At 30.6% G+C, this 17,497-nt stretch overlaps 1 protein-coding gene across 1 annotated transcript in view; it reads right to left on the bottom strand.

The window, feature by feature from the left end:
• Positions 1-10,498, bottom strand: part of LOC134685275 (peroxidase-like protein) — a 58,570-nt gene extending 48,072 nt beyond the window's left edge. The window contains exon 1 of the mRNA XM_063544877.1: positions 10,428-10,498. The gene's annotated coding sequence lies outside the window, so the exon portion shown is untranslated. The remainder of the gene's footprint in view (positions 1-10,427) is intronic.
• Between the last annotated feature and the right edge of the window lie 6,999 nt (positions 10,499-17,497).

Consider the following 17,497-nt stretch of genomic DNA (forward strand, 5'->3'; position numbering starts at 1 on the left):
TATCTTTCGTCCCTCTTTCAGTAATGTAAATAATTACACACATGTTTTTGTTGTTGAAAATATTAAACCGTTCTGGATTTATTTTATGCACCATCTTTATAAAGATAAAATTGTTCTAAAACAGCAACAAATAAGCCTATACATAGGAAAATGGGTGTGTGCCCGATGACATTACTTTTAAACCTCCATTACCAAATTTAACTTACTTCTGGATCATGCTTGAAAGGCATACAAAAGTTGGAGCTTTTCTTGGTTTCATTATGAATATACAGCATTATGCTTAAAATAAGATGCGATTCTGGAAAAAATTAGTGGCAAAATTCTTCAATTTTATGTCAAGGATTAAGCTAATGTTTTAGAATGTGTCAAGTTTTAATGCTGATTTGGTTCATTTTCTGGTTTTCCGGCGGATTGGCTATTAATCTGATGTACAGTAGTTGTAGTTGTAGTTCATACGTGTTTCTCGTTTCTCGTTTTAATATATATTAGACCGTTGGTTTTTTGCCGTTTAAATGGTTTTACATTCATATTTGTTGCCCTTTATAGCTTGCTGTTCGGTGTGAGTCAAGGCTCCGTGATGAAGGCCTTATCTTGACTTTTAATGGTTTACTTTTCTAAATTGTTATTTGGATGGAGAGGTGTCTCATTTGCACTCATACTACATCTTCCTTTATCTATTTATGATGATGAAGTAATTTCCTCTTGACATATACCACAATCAATCTTTTACAAAATTTGAACTAGCAAAAAGGAAGCAGAAATCGTATAGTGGTGCTTATTATCAGATAGCGGGACTTTGGTAACTGTAAAAGCTTCAATATAATACATACATTAATTATAGATTATTACATGTACCTATTAAACAATAAATTTAGGATATATAGCTATTGATCCACGAACATTATTACGGTTTTAGAAAGCAATTGTCGTTACTTTTGGAGGTTTTTTTTCGTAAATTGCATTTCCTCAGAAAGTATATCTTTATTTATCTCTTTTTATGCTTTTGATTTAGAACTTACTTATTATCTAAGATTGACTCGATTTCTGAATTTGAAGAAAAACAAGATAAGGTAATTTCCCATTATTTAAACAAAATTTAAAAAAGCTTTTTTTTACCTTAAGTCATATGAAACGAGTGATCGGTGAAAAAAATTGTTAATCCAATTCTTAAACCAATGCATATATACATATATCATAAACTTACTCTTCTGTGCATGAATTACAGGCTCCTGACTGAGAATATGCACATACATACAGAATGTGATGGGTTAAATATGTTAGCGGGATCTTAAACCTCCCCTAACTTGGGACAGTGGTTTTACAGTACAACATATGAACGTTAAAAAAGGCTTAACTCATCAGAAGGATGAAAGTACAAGTGGACGAGGACGCGTTCTTATACATCCCAACAACAAAAAGACACTAGCTACAGATCTTGAGAGTACTCACAGTTAACTGACAGCTAGTTCATAGCTACTAGCAACGTATAAAACAATCATGAACCTAAGACTAAATTATCAATCCATACACATCCAACACCCAATGTATTAAGTGTTAAGACGTCATTAGCAGTCAGAGAAAAACATGAGCTTGTGCAATGACAAAATAGGGTATAGACAGATTGTAGATCCATGACTGTGTTTATCTATATACCATTCAAGTAATATTTAATTTGCTATAAATTTACTGAGAACAAAATCAATATTTATACCAACAAAAACAATATGCAATGATTTAATTAGTTTTGAATGGGTAACCTTTTAGAAGTTTTTTAAAGATCGACAAGTTTACCAGGATCGTTTCTTAATTTTCGATAACGATTAACAACATTTCTGTAAAAATGAGGATGTGCTATCCAATTAGAAATAAGTTTTCTACAAGTACAACTAAACTTCAAAACCAATTTTTATATCTATGGAAAAAAATAGTTAAGGTTTTAAGTAATTATTTTGAAATCTCTGCCTTAATAATTTACAAGTAATACATAGATTACATTCGTTAAAATCAAAAACGTCACACCAGAAACGAGCAAAGTTTATCTTAATTACGGAGCGATGTTTATGTTTGGATTTCCATTCGCACTTGCGTATTGGGATCACTGGATTTTTACGAGAAAGTTCACGCTGCATACGGAAAAATTGTCGACGAATTGTTCGCTGGAAGCAAGCAATTAAAAAAAGGGAAACTTCGACTAAATTTATACACATTATAGATTTTTTTTAGAAAACAGTATATATACATAAGTTTTATAATAAAAACTAGCCATTTAATTACAAAAAACAGATGCATATCGTTTTTTATCATTTAAAGTTTCATTTCACTTTACATTTGTACACAATTCAGTTGAATTTACCTATAAAAATTTAATAATCTCATCTCGGTTTCCAAGCTCAAAGATTTATGCATGCCAAAGTACCGTTTATACAAAAAGAGTCTTACAAAACCAACGTTTTGGAATACAATTACATCCCTTACCTGTATCTTATATGTTGTCTCTAATGACAGTATTAATCAAATGTCAAGCAATTATTGTATTGTCATATATATACATAATTACATTGTAAGATTTACTGATGTGAGTGTATCGATAAAACATTTATATTTTTATTTCTGAGTGATCTTTCTAATATTTAATCATCAAATACACGGATTTTTAATACATGTATCATTTTTTTTTATTAACGAATATTTTTTTTTCAGAAATTAAAAATGTAACTTAGTGTATTTTATTGTGATAGTTTGTGAAAACATAGAACAATAACATTGTCAAAAATTGAACGAATTTGATTTCCGTGAGACGACAGTATATAGATCTTGTGCTGGTTTATCAATAAAACACCGCGAATAAACTGCAAAGTATGTTAAATACTTAAGAAGACACATTGACCAACAAGCCAAAAATGAATTTATGAACAGATTCAAGAAAATTCAAGAAGGAACATATTCAACTACCTGATAAACACTTATTAAAAAAAGAACTTAAGAACTAAAAAGGAATTATAACCCTTTCGTAAAATACGTATGTTGAATGAAACAGGACAATATTGGTATAATACCTTTAATACACAAGACAGCCAATAACAGGAAGCAAAGAAATCACAGAAATATTCCTAAATCAATTTTAATCTGTATTTAAATAAGATACACTTGACACATAGCATGCAGTTACCAAGAAAGTATTAAAAAAAATCCCAGTCGTTGATAATAAGACGAGAAAAAGGAGTCACAGAATTATTTAGGACGTCGACAATCCGAAGTCTCAGACCTAACCACTATACAAAATAGATTTCTAAGCATATGCGCTAAACTCTAGATCATGGCATCATCACTTACAAACATTTTCCAATATTCTATTAACTCTAGGAAATTACTTGAAGTCTGAAGCATATACCACATGTGCCAGAAAGACGGTTAACATTCATCAGAAAACAGTTCTATATTGTTTACATACATATCATGCAAACTATTGAAACACATCGTATGCTAACACATATTAAAATATCTCGAGAAAACCAAAGTTTTGATGACCTTGAATGATGGCTTATGGTCAGGCTAATTATGCGAAACTCAGCCACTAGTTACAATCAGCAACAAACATTCTAACAAACATATAAGTTGGAGTAGCACTAAATAGTGAATATATAAAACTACTCAAAGCAGACTGAAGAGTACCACTAGGGCCAGTTTTGATTCCATGTTATTTCTCTGCCACATTCATGTCCACCGGTGCCATCAATTTCTCAGTCTGACTATTTGCAGACAACTGCTGACTCTACGGGGAAATCAACAACTAGAAAAGACCTCATCAGCAAGACCTCAGAACTCATGAAAAATGAAAAAAAAACAAAAATGGCAGATAAAAATTCACGCAAAAACAGCTATAGCATGTTTAAGAACAAACCATCAAGTTAATTTTACCACAGCAGATAACATATGCCATCCGACACCAACATAAACATCGGAAAAACAAAATCTACAATGAAAAACTTATAAAGGAAATACCAGCAATAACAAAATAGGTACAAACTCTGGTATCATCAGACAGAACATAACATTTTACCCAAAGGAAACAAATACAAACAAAAACAATACAAAAAATATCAACTATTGGTTACCTTACGGCCTTCAACAAGGAGCAAAGCCCATACCGCATAGTTATCTATAAAAGTACCCGAAATGACTGGTTGCTGGTTGCTGGTTGGTGACTTTTTGACGACAATGAACCAAACTGACTGTTTATAGCTGAACATTTTTTCTATATTCTTGTTTATAAATACAAAATTAACTTCTTTTTTTTTTGCAAGATCATTTCCTTATATATTTACAGAAATACAAATGCATGAAAACATTCAATGTATTTTCTGTTAGAGCATAACTTGATAGCTTTTCATCATACAATACTGTTCAGGAAACTATTGCGATTGAAAAACTCAACCTTCTTGAATCCGTAGCAATGAAATCTTTAATTTGACCTTTAGTTGAGATGCAGGAATCTAGCGTATTGTTCATTCATCAAAAAGAAAAGAATGTCAAGATTCGTAGAGAGAATAAAAGGTGACAAAAGCAATAACAGTTCATTGACTGATCTGGTCCACAAAGTATAGTCTTATACCAGTATAACGATGATAATTATATAAACGTGACTTGTTCCCGATTGTGACTGTTTTGCTGATTGTGAATTCGCATTGCTATAAAACGTGTTACGGTACTTGTCTATCCCAAATTCATGTATTTAGTTTTGATGTTATATTGTTATTCTCATCGGATTTTTTCAAATGTCTTGACGTCTTTTCGGTTATATTCATGTGTTATGTTAAAGAAAATTAATCACCACCTTCATTTTTGAGATTTGATTTGGTTCAACGCAATTTGTACGATATATTGCGGTTGCAGTTTGATTCTGAATTAACCGTACATATACTATAGGTAATTGTCTAATTGCTACCTCAGTATTGCAATTTCATTGTTATTAAATGTACATGTTATATCAGTATTTAGTACAAATATACTATTTTAATTCCTAATTCTATTTAATTTTGGCAGATAGTTTCATTCATTCAAATGTGACGTCATTTTTCATTTTTGGTGTGCTGTTTTACAAATTCAAATGTGAAGTCATTTTTTTGTCCTGTTTTACAATTTCAAATGTGACGTCACTATGCGTTGAGGCCTTGCCATATTCGGGTGTGTCTATTTTTTGTGTTGGATTTTGTCGGGTACTGTAATATATCTGGTTGTTTTCTGTAATTAGTTAATACTTCAGTTTTACCATGTATATCTTTTAGGTAGTCATTTTATAAAATTTACGGTTTGCAAAAGTATAAATTATTCTAGATAATTGGGATGTTCTGGTACCTGACAGAAAACCCTGACTGTTTTTGGCAAAACAATTTGAACTTTTGGTACTCGATGCTGTTCAACTTTGTACTTGTTTTGGCTTTCAAACTTTTGTATCTGGGCGTCACTAGTAAGTCTTGTGTGGACAAAACGCACTTTTGGCGCAATTCTAAAGCTGGTGCCTTTTGCTAGCTAGTATTCGTGTGTTTCTTTGTCAATTGTGTTCTCCTATTTATTTGTATTGTAGTCTTGTAATGTTGTGTTGTCATTTAAATGTTATATTAAACATGGCCAAAAAGGAGGGAGGTTTAGCATGCCCCAAAATCAGGATCAACTCACCATTTTTTTCTTTAAAAAATGTCCTGTACAAAGTCAGGAATATGGTCATTGTTATATTATATTTCGTTTTTGTGTGTGTAACATTTTAACGTTGTGTTTCTTTTGTGTCGTTTATTTCCTTTCATATTTAAGTGCGAATTCACATTATTATAAGACGTGTAACGGTACTTTTCCATCTTAAATTCATGTATTTAGTTCATATTTCTTATTTTCGTCGGATTTTGTCTAAATCTTAGTTCGTTTCTGTGTGTGTTACATTTTAATTTTGTGTCGTCATTTCTTATATTTGATGCGTTTCCCTCGGTTTTGGTTTGTGACCCGGATTTTTTTTTCTATCGATTTTTTAGTTTTGAACATCGGTATACTTCTGTTGCCTTTATCTTTTTATCTATAACCAATGTATAATATGAAATTTAACAGACCTTAAAAAGAACAAATATTACATGATTGCACTTGCTTGATTGTCATATTCGTATAAATCTTCATATCGGGTAAAATGCAGTAGAATCTCAATAGAAATCTAGATGGCGCCTTTCTACAATGCGCACGAAATTATCATACATACTATTGATTCCAAGAGTTGTAAAAATTTTGTTCACCTTTTTGTAATTTCAAATTATAGTTTTTGGGTGAAAATTTAATAAAATATGTGTACACGAATTTGACGTTCTGTCACTTTAACTATCTATACTTTAGGAAATAAGAATAATACGTGTTAAGACATTTTTGATTCTTTTGAAATATTTAAAAATATTTGGGATGTCAATTTTTTCAAATTTTGAAATATCTGATAAAGATCGATAAAAGTTATTGAAGAGAGACGTTTCGTTTCACTTGAAATGGTCTAATTCTATTAGAACTATCATTTTATTGTACATAAATTATAGAAATCAGGCATTCTAAACCGTATGATTGATTGATTGATTGGTTTGTCATGTCACTGTCAGCACTACTATTGACCATTTTGTGAAGGTATATTTTATGTGACGTAATTAATAACCAAATTACCTAATATACTTGGAGAGAAGAACAGTTGACCATTAGGAGGGTTTATAACAACTTATTTGAGATAACGATATAGTGCACCTGCTATTTAACTGGCTAGTGATAAAAAAAAAAACGTTGCTATACATATACCACTTGGCCACTGCAGCCTATTTTATTGATTCAAATATAAGTTTTTGTACATAAAACATGTTTCACAAAGGCTGCATGCACATAGTCTTTGTTCCAAAGTTCTTTTGAATACACCATAAGTGCATCTGTACGAAAAGGGAAAGTACAACATCAGAACATATATATGAACGACGCAGAATTTTAATATGTTTCATGGTCACCTGTCAGTTAGTGACAAACGCTTAATTATTGTAATTTACATGCATATCATTGCACGAGTTTTTAATGCAAACTATCATGTTACACCTTGATGTTTCAACCTTGGAGGAATTAAATTGAATTACACTAACAACACTTAATTGATTGATAGCCTTAAGTGACGATCAAACATAAAAACTTAAACTGTTGCAAAGAATCTGGTAGATTTGTCAAATGTACTTATTCTCTGAAGTTAATGCATGGCGTCTGATTTATTAAAATACTAGATTACATCATTTTTGACAATTTTTTGGTTTTATAGATTTTAACTTCTATATTAGTAATGTAACAAATCAAATCGCAAAATTTAGTTAGTTAAATAAGACGTAACAAAATTAAAATTAGATTAAATCAACCATGTAACTTACAGTCATACTTAATTACAAGTTAAGACTAGGAATGATGGTAAAAGGTTTAAATGTCGACATAGTTTCTGAACGACAATTTGACGATCATTCTGATAGTTTATTGCTTACAACATCTATATGAACATAATTTGCTTTTATTACCGTTACTAATTTCAAGTTAGATTTCAATAATATGTAATTAATCCATTTATTTAACATATCCACGTTTGATTGATCATTTTTACTATATCATCATTGTCATGTTATACTGATATTATTTCGTACGTAAAACAAAATGTTGAACATCAATATTCAATTAGATTTTTTGCTTTGAAATGAGCTATGCGTATTGGCTTACATGATGAAAAATATTTCTTTCGTCTTCAATAAATCTATTTGTTTATAAACTGGGATAACATGTTTTAGATTAATCGATCTTTAAATCAATGATTTCAACCCTTTTTGATAAATGAACTAAAACTAGGTAACAGAGAAGTACAGATGATAAATGTGCATATCGTAAATAGTCGATTTCGAAAGGGTGCATGTAACTAGATAATATTGCTCTGCACATGGATATTTAAGCTATTATTGATCCAGACAGTTGTATCAGAGAAGACAAGCATGTCTCCGTTACAATTACAATAAAAATTGATATATGTATGTTACAGTCATTTTCTTAATTTGGGCATTTTGTAAAATGACTGAATTTTAAGGAAATTTATAAAATGCCTAAACTTGACAGGCATTATACAAAATGACTTATTTAGAAAATGCCTGTAACATATATATATATAGATGACGGTACAAATTGACACATATGTGTTTGTGCAAATTTCACGGCTAAGTATTATGAAAAACACGTTTGGTGTCTTGCATATTATTTCATTGGTAATAAAATAAAATAGGAAGGCATGTTTTGTACAAAAGTGAAGTAAACATCATATTATCATTAATAAACTGCACAGGTCAGGATATTCCAGAAGCAAAAGTAGTAGTGGAAGTGTTTTCGTTTTAGCGGAATTTTTTAATATTGCCTTTTTAGCAGGAGGTTTGGCAAGCCACACTGTCATGTTAAACTCATTACCTTTTTTTAAATGTCTTGTACAAAGTCAGGAATATGATAGTTGTTATCAAATAGTCCGTTTCTGGGTATGTTGGTGGTTGGTTTTTTTTTGTTTTTTTTTCTTTTTGTTCCATTTTTTCCTCGTAGAGTTGATGTGGTTCCGTCGGTCAATTTGTAAACTGGTATTGTTTTCGCTATATCCATTTATGACTGTTGGACAGCGACATACTACTGGTATCATTAGTTATATGTTTGAATGATGTCGTCGCTGGTGTTAATTTTAGATATAATAAATCACCAGCTTCACGGTTCAGTGAAGCTTTAATAAATAAATCAAATACAATTTAGGTAAAGAAACGTACCGTTTTCCGATATGAAATTGTACTCTGTAGAACTGCTATTATGTATGTAATAAATAAAACTAATTTTATAGATATACTTATTGAATAATTTTCCCTAAATAGTCAATAACTAATTGAAGGGATACTTAATTGAAGCTGTAGATTTAGTAAATTGTTAACAGCAAAAGTGCAATGAAATTTTGAAGTTTCGATTCAGTTGTAGTTATAACATTAATTGTCAGCAATTTTATGCATACAATAAATGCAAAACTAATATAACAAACATGCCGAACCCCAACGGATATTTCAAAGATGGAATTCCCTAAACAAATAACAAAATCAAACGCCGAAACACATCAAACGAACGCTTAATAACTGTAATTTTCCTGATTTGGAACAGACATTTTCATATGTATAAAATATGTATTAAATCTGATTTATCATTATATAATATTGTTTATAAAGGTAGCAATTGGGCTTACAAAGCTTTTTGCATGGTTCTTTACATTGTTTGTTTTTAACGATGTGCTATGTGTACACACGACACCATATGTGTTTTGTATTAGATAAAGGGCGACGAATGTCATACGTTTTTAAATAAAGTGTTTGAAGGACAACGAATGTCTTGAATTTTAAAATAACGTGTATCCGGGAGAGATTTGATAATAATTTTGATATTGATGAACATATCTTTTTCAGAGAAGCATTAATAAAACTGGTTTATCAGTATATTAAGCTGCAGAAAAATCTACTGAACTTATTAACAGTCATAAATCCAGTTGTTTTTGATAATTTGACATCGAAAGCTAGAACATTATTACGCCATTACGACATTAAAAAAATAAACATTGGACTACGTTTTCAACACTTTAGATTTGGGAGAGGATCTTACTTTTTTAAAGTTTGGTTCAAGACTTGCTCCATATAAATAAATTGCCGACCATGTAAGGCTGTATAGCCAGTCAATGTAGTTAAAAACTCTTACATTCAAAGATATGCAGTATTTAGAAGAAAAGAAACAGTTAACTTTTGAACTAACATAATGTCTTTAAAGAAAACATCATTTAATATGCCAATCCTAGTAACGTTAAATGGTCCACCAAATTTTTATAAATATATTCAACAAAGATCGGCTTTTTAAAATCAACTATTGAACAGTATATAAACATTGATATGCACAACAATAATCACAAATAGGGTTCCATTCTGTCTTGCAAAGAAGATCTATTCTATCGTTAAACAAAATATGAAAAAGCACAGAGAAAATTGCACAAAAACAATGACCCAGAAGCGGTGAGCTACTTTATAGCATCTGTAATTCAGAGAATAAAATTACTATATCAAGGAGTGCAAGCAGTTCTGACAAATGAATGAATAAAATTGAGAATGGAAATGAGGAATGTGTCAAAGAGACAGCAACCGATGCTTGCATCATTCACCTTAGTGCTAACAACTTAAACTAGGTACACAACAAACATGTCAACAGACAACAGCAGATTAAAGCTAATTATGTTTTTCCTGATAAAAATGTTGTAAATTCATGATAGATACCAGGTTTAAAATTTTGTAATCCAGACTACTGAAACCTCCTCCACAATTTTGGAATATAATTTCTTTCCTTACCTGTATCTTGTATGTTGCCTCAACTAAAAGTCTTAATTAAATGTCAACCACATGCCTGTATTGTCAGATATATATACATCATAACATGTGTAAAATTGTAACATTTTTTTTCACAGAGGTGAATGTATCGATAAAACAAGATTACTTTTTCTGAGTGAATTTTCTCATCACAATCATTTTGTTTTTAGTACACATTCGATGACCTTTATATAAAAAATATCAACAAAAATGACATGCCTTTCTAAGATATATAATACCTAATGAATTTTTTGTAAAATGTTTTCTAGTAAGAAATCTATTTATCATAGGTGTAACGATTGGTTTCAAGTGTGTGGTGGCTTGTTTAAGGTAGCACGGTAGTATTTGCATTCCAGAATGTAGGTTGCTCTTTCGTTCACCCTTGTTTCTTGCTACTTTCCTAAGCTGAGGGATGAATGAGATGTAGAAAATGCGAACTAATTTTAAATACAGGTGGAAATGATTTTTTTTGGGGTGGGCGGGGGGTGGGGGTGAGGGGGGTGGGTATTCACTGCATGATAAATAAACTCATCATAGATATTAGGACTAAATTTAGTGGCCTTAGGTTTACAAAGATGTAGGATGCAAAATATCTTTTTATTTATCTATTTTAAAATAACTGCAGTGTGTTTATTTACAATAGACATTTTGAAATTTACTGAGATATTTTCTAGAGTTGTTTTGAAAAGACTTCCATAATTTCATACATTTGGTGTAAAATGGCGGTGGGCATCGGTAAGAATAACCTCCGTTGAAACGTGGTCATGATACTATTTCACTTCAATTTTGGAAACAGAATAATACAATACTAACACCACACCTCACTGTTTTATCATGAAAAGTGGTCAATTAAGAAAATGTTGGTATTGTCGCCTATGGCAGAATAAATATTGTTGTTTTCCCTTTACTTAAGTAAATCATAATTGAAAATATTGATTATATTGTTTTATTTATACTGTAGTGCAGTGCTTTGTACGGATTATACATCGTGCCAGATTATATAAATATTGTAATGTACAATTAAAAGTAAGTTAAATTTATACACAAAACTTAATAATTAATTATTTTATGCACAAAGTTGACATTGCTACAAATCATATAACTCAAATACACCTTACTATCGTTTCTTAAGTATCTATTTTTAACGTGTTTTCAAAATTAGTCCTTTTCTATACTCTGCTTGAAAAACAGAAAATACGTCACGTTTATAATGTTTGTTCTTAAATCAGACATCTCATGTAAGTGGTGTTTTGAAAACCCAATTACTGTGATAAATAGTTAATCTCGTAGTATTGTATATAACTCATTTTGTTATTCCAAATGAAATCCTTTAAGGTTAAAAATACGATTTTCAAGATAATATAAAAAAGAAGATGTGGTATGATTGCCATAAGACAACTATCCACAAAAAGACCAAAATGACACAAACATTAACAACGATAGGTCACCGTACGGCCGTCAACAATGAGCAAAACCCATTCCGCATAGTCAGCTATAAATGGCCCCGATAAGACAATGTAAAACAATTCAAACGAGAAACTAACGGCCTTATGTATGTAGAAAAATGAACAAAAAACAAATTTGTAACACATAAACAAAAGACAACCACTGAATAACAGGCTCATGACTTGGGACAGGCACATACATCAATAATGTGGCGGGGTTAAAATGTTAGCGGGATCCCAACCCTCCCCCTAACCTGGGACAGTGGTATAACAGTACAAAATAAGAAACGAACGATAATAATCAGTTGAAAAAGGCCTAACTCATCAGATAGACAAAAAATAAATGTGGACATGGCTGGGTACTTATACATCCCGACACAAAAAGACACAATGAACAGATCTTAAAGTACTCGCAGTTATCTGACAACTAATAAAAAAATCATGCCTCTAAGACTAAACTAAGTTCGTCTGACAGATAAAACATTACTTGCTATAACTTATCAAGAAAATGTCACGAACGTGTCACGTAATAAAACAAAACGTTCATAAAAAGTAAAATAGAAAAAATACTTAATTCCGAGAAAAAATTCAAAACGGAAAGTCCCTTATCAAATGATAATAACATATTCTTGACTTGATACAGGTATTTTGAAATGCAGGAAATGGTTTTGAACCTGGTTTATAGCGCTATCACTTGTCTGACAGTCGCATCTAATTCCATCATAGTTACAACGATACGTGAACAAAACAGACGTTATAGGTAAAACTGTCAAAATAGGGGTACAGTCATCACCGTGTCGCAATCTCAACCGGATCAAAATAGAAACAAATATTTAACAAAGAAGCACAAAAAGCATCTAATTATCAATTTAACCAGCACGTTCATAATAGTATGTATCATTGCAGTGATAACAGTTTTAGGTCGGGTAAATTTTCAATTGTTCTAACAAAATTTTGTTTAGAAGAATAAAATGTTGGAGTTTCCATATGATCATTTTAATCTATTTTTGTTCACATAGTTATAAAAACCTTTGAAATAGTATGAGCTTTATTATCGATGTTTTCAAAATTGGATAGTATTTTTCCATTAGTAAAGCCAATTGGTATTTCTATATCTAATGCATCAGACCATATCAACCACATATACCCGACTCCTAAAAAACGTGTGTACAATTTACGCCTTGTAAGTTGCCGAAATTAATTTGAAGCAGTATATTTGCGTGTTTTAAACTAAGAAAAAGGTAAACATAGATCATAATCTGATTAAAAAACAATTGGTGGTCTGTAAGGATCTTAACGCTCTTTTTGTTAATTTTCCTGAAAATTATTATTACTAGAAACTCGTTTTTTATGACTTTGACTTACAATAATAAGGTTACGAAAAGATCGTAACAAAACATTATAAATTCGTACAAGTACATTGGACAAAACAGAATAATAGTCAATGAGAGCATCAAGTACAAGTATATGGTTATCAATGTGTCAAATGTTATGTAATTTATGAAACCTCATGAACACTGTGTTAAAAAATGAAAGCAACATGTTATAAACAGCATGCATAGGAAGTTCTTTTCTAGGATTCTCAATGATTATGATAAGTCAAGATAACACATGTGAAACAAAAACAAATTGAACACGTTCTCATACAAATTTCGTTCTATTTCAAGTATAAACCAGATCTAGCTAATACAAAGCAGCAATGTGTTACGTTAATTATTTGATTACTTTCTTAGTATGCTGCTTATATGCAACCGGAACAAATCATTTGGTGTTTAAGATGTGATTTTCTGATTCTTGTTTTTTACAAGTAGATTTTTTTCATTTTAATATACACAAAATATATAAATTTGTATAAAAAGACAATGATCAATAAATAAGTACAGAAATGATCGTAACATATTAACTTAAACCAAAAAGAAAGTTTGGTCTATTAAGGGGACCTTTACTAAACCATGAAGAGAGATGCATTAAAACAAGGAATTCCTACTAACAAAGACCAAGCAATAACAGAAATAAAAAGCTGTTTAAAACTTATAAAGGCTTCCACAATATATCCATTGTGCTTTATAATATATATCAGTTTCTTGTCTCATATGTATATTAACAAAAACACCAAACTCCAAGGACAATTCATAACAGAAAGTAATTTTTTTAAAGGCAAATTCAAAAAATCAAGCTCACCAAACGAATCGAAAACAATTGTGACATGGTACATGCATTTCTTTATGTTTAAAACATGGTTGTACTATATAGCTAGCTGAACCTTTCACTTTTACAGTCGTAAAAAAATCCATTATATTGACAACAATATATGAACAAGACAAACAGACATTATAGGCAAAAATGTCAAAAAAAGAGATACAGCAGTCAACATTTTGTATAATCTTAATCCGTATAAAAGCAAACGAACATGTAAACAAAGAAAAACAAAAGGGTGTTTAGACTGAACATATAAGGAAACAGAGAAGACAAGAATTCAATAATTGACCAAAGAACTATAACACAATGGCGGGATTTCACACTATTGGCGTTTGAACTTTGTATTCAAATATAGTTAAATTCCACAATTAATCAACAAAATATTGATAGGTTCATTAAGGTCGCAATCAAAACACAGGAACTTAAACAGTTGGAAACAATCTTATAAGGTATGTATCAAACATAATTATGCTCAGAAAGTTGCTATATGAAGTTTTATCATCATTCTGAATGATTATATCATTTTGACAATTTTGTGAAATGTGACACAAAAAACAACCGCAGCAAACTTAAAGTTTTGCCTTAGTGCATTGCAAAAGTTAAATCGCAAACTTTGTTTATAGATGACACAGAAAAAAATCAAAACGGATGAAATTTAAAGTAATGCAAGATAAGTAATTATGATCATGAGTGATTATGAAATGTTTAAATGTCGACATAGTTTCTGTATAATTCGACAATGCTTGTTTATTGCTAATATCATATATGGAAATTATTTGTTTTCATTTCAATTACTTAATTTATCTGAAGTTAGATCTCATTTGTATGTTATTTGCCCATTGTTCGACTTTTTTACATTTTAAATTGAGGATATTCGAGTATTATTGTTAAGTTATAATTTAGGTATTACGTATGTTAAACAAAATGATAAACATCAATTGTCAATTAGATGTTTTAACATTTCTAATTATCAGGCACCATACTTAAATGACATATAAATACTAGCCTACATGATCAGTAATATCACTGTTGTCCTCACAAATATCTTTTACTATAAACTAGAATATTATTTAAGATGAACTGAATGTTAAAATAATCAATTCCGCCGATTTTCTAAATATACTGAATCTGGTAAGCCTTGCAGTACACTGTACACGTGTAATATTGTCCGTTCTCATAATAAAAGAAGAAACATTTGGTATTGCCTCTTGTTACGGCAATAATGAATTTGAGACCACCACTGGTTTAAGGTTGGAATTGTATTTCTCGGGCTTTAGTTTCTATGTTAAATTTATTTACTATTGTTTTTCGTTTGGACTTTTTTCTCTTTTAAACATAGCGACGTCAATATGTAAAAAGAAATGTGAAAATATGGTATGATGGTTTACATGGTTAATGAGTAATCTCTTCACTAGAGATCAAACGATGTGCAAGTTTCAGGTTCTTGACGACTCATGCTTTTGAATGTCCCTTAGTTTTTGGTATTTTTAATTTCGCTTTTGAAAATGCATAACCTTATACTAGCTTTGGAGAGCTTATACAACAAACTAAGGACCAATGTTATTTTCAAGGAAACAGAAGCTATGCACGAAGAGTATTATCTTTTTTTTTATTTTAAACTAGTTTCACAGTTTTTTTCAATTTTGATAAAACAATATCCGAGTTTTCAATTAAGTAGTTACTTATGTACTGTGGTACATCCGTGCGCTACAGACCACCAGCAGAGTTATTGAACAAGTGGTAAACATAACATAAGTATACGACTTTGCCACTTAGCGATGCTGTTGGAAATGATACTTATCTCAAAAATAACCGACAAGCAAATATTATTTAATATCCTTTAAACTTAGCAACAATTGACCATTAAGTGACTGTCGTTGTTTGTTTTATTCACATTGTTGATGTCTGCATATGCACTATATCTCTCCTAAAGACTCACTATGTGTTTATTTGAGATTAAAGGTGATGAATGTGTAACATTTAAAAAAAAATCATAATAATCAAGAAAATAACTTCCATATTATGTGACAATATATAGAATTACAAGGCTTCTGATTTAAACGTGGACAGTGAAGTGTAAGTTTGTTTATGTAATACAAATCAACTTATTAACATTTGTCTTAGCTGGTGAATCCAAACGTTTCCCTTCGAATTCTCGCCGTGGGACACCACCTAAGTACTTTAAAACCTAGTTGACTTAATGAAAAAGACGAAGAACGATAAAGAAATATCAAGAATAATCAATTCTTTTTACTGTTATTTTTGCTAAATTATTCACAAAGCTGCACAGTTCATGTAAAATAAGCAAAATCGCCCTTTCTGTGTATATCCTTACATAGTCTTTATAAGGATTTTTATAAACAAATCGTCAGAAATTTGTTTTTCTGTCCTAAAGGTTTAATAATCACATGCTTTGCTTATATCTACATGGCATTATAGATTATAAACATATAATCATAACATTCTCCTATGTGTACTTAGCATTATGAATAACCTTCACAAGGTGATTTCGAGACCATACAACAACAACAAACCTTGATAAACCACCAATACTTTTCAAGGATGCAGGTTATACTAAGTTTGTGTTTGTTTTTTGCCGTCTAGTCATATGGGTTCATTACTACAATCAAGCTTGAAGTTGTTTGAAACTTGTTAACTATACTTGACATGTCTGTCCCAAGTCTCAAACATCTTGAACCTTGCTATATACTTGATGTGCCTGTCCCAAGTCTAAAACATCTTGAACCTTGCTATATACTTGATGTGCCTGTCCCAAGTCTAAAACATCTTGAACCTTGCTATATACTTGATGTGCCTGTCCCAAGTCGAGTTTGAACCGTACGAAATTCTTTAAGCTTAAATAAAACATGTAATTAAGGGTCTAGTTTGTGTCATTATTATCCTGCCTAAAAACTTATATGCACATTTATTACGAATAACCCCTGTCTTAAGTATTTCAAGTAATAGGTTCCTGTTCATGATTCACATGCAGTTTACGATGAGATTAGAAGACATACGATCTGATTAGATAAGATCATAATATAAATGTTTGTATTTTCTAACAATGTGGGGTTTCTTTGTATACCAAACTGTGTAAAAACATTAAAAAAAAACTTGTGTGTAAAGTTGCTTAAAAATATGTTAACTATAATGATACATGATATATAGGATCATGTAGGATCAAACAGTTTACACACATTAAATTGAGAAAAAGAAACAAAACGAATTTACTCACTAATGAACATGTCATCAAATATTAAAGGATACACTATTAAGATATTTTGTATGTACAGTGTGAATAAGATTTTTGTTTTATACAAAACACTTTTTATTACACTCTCAAAAATGTTGACCTGTACAATAGATCACTTCTGATATAAAAAGACAATGTATTAATACTTATATATG

The sequence above is a fragment of the Mytilus trossulus genome, chromosome 9 (assembly GCF_036588685.1).
Source record: "Mytilus trossulus isolate FHL-02 chromosome 9, PNRI_Mtr1.1.1.hap1, whole genome shotgun sequence".
NCBI classification, from domain to species: Eukaryota; Metazoa; Mollusca; class Bivalvia; order Mytilida; family Mytilidae; genus Mytilus; species Mytilus trossulus.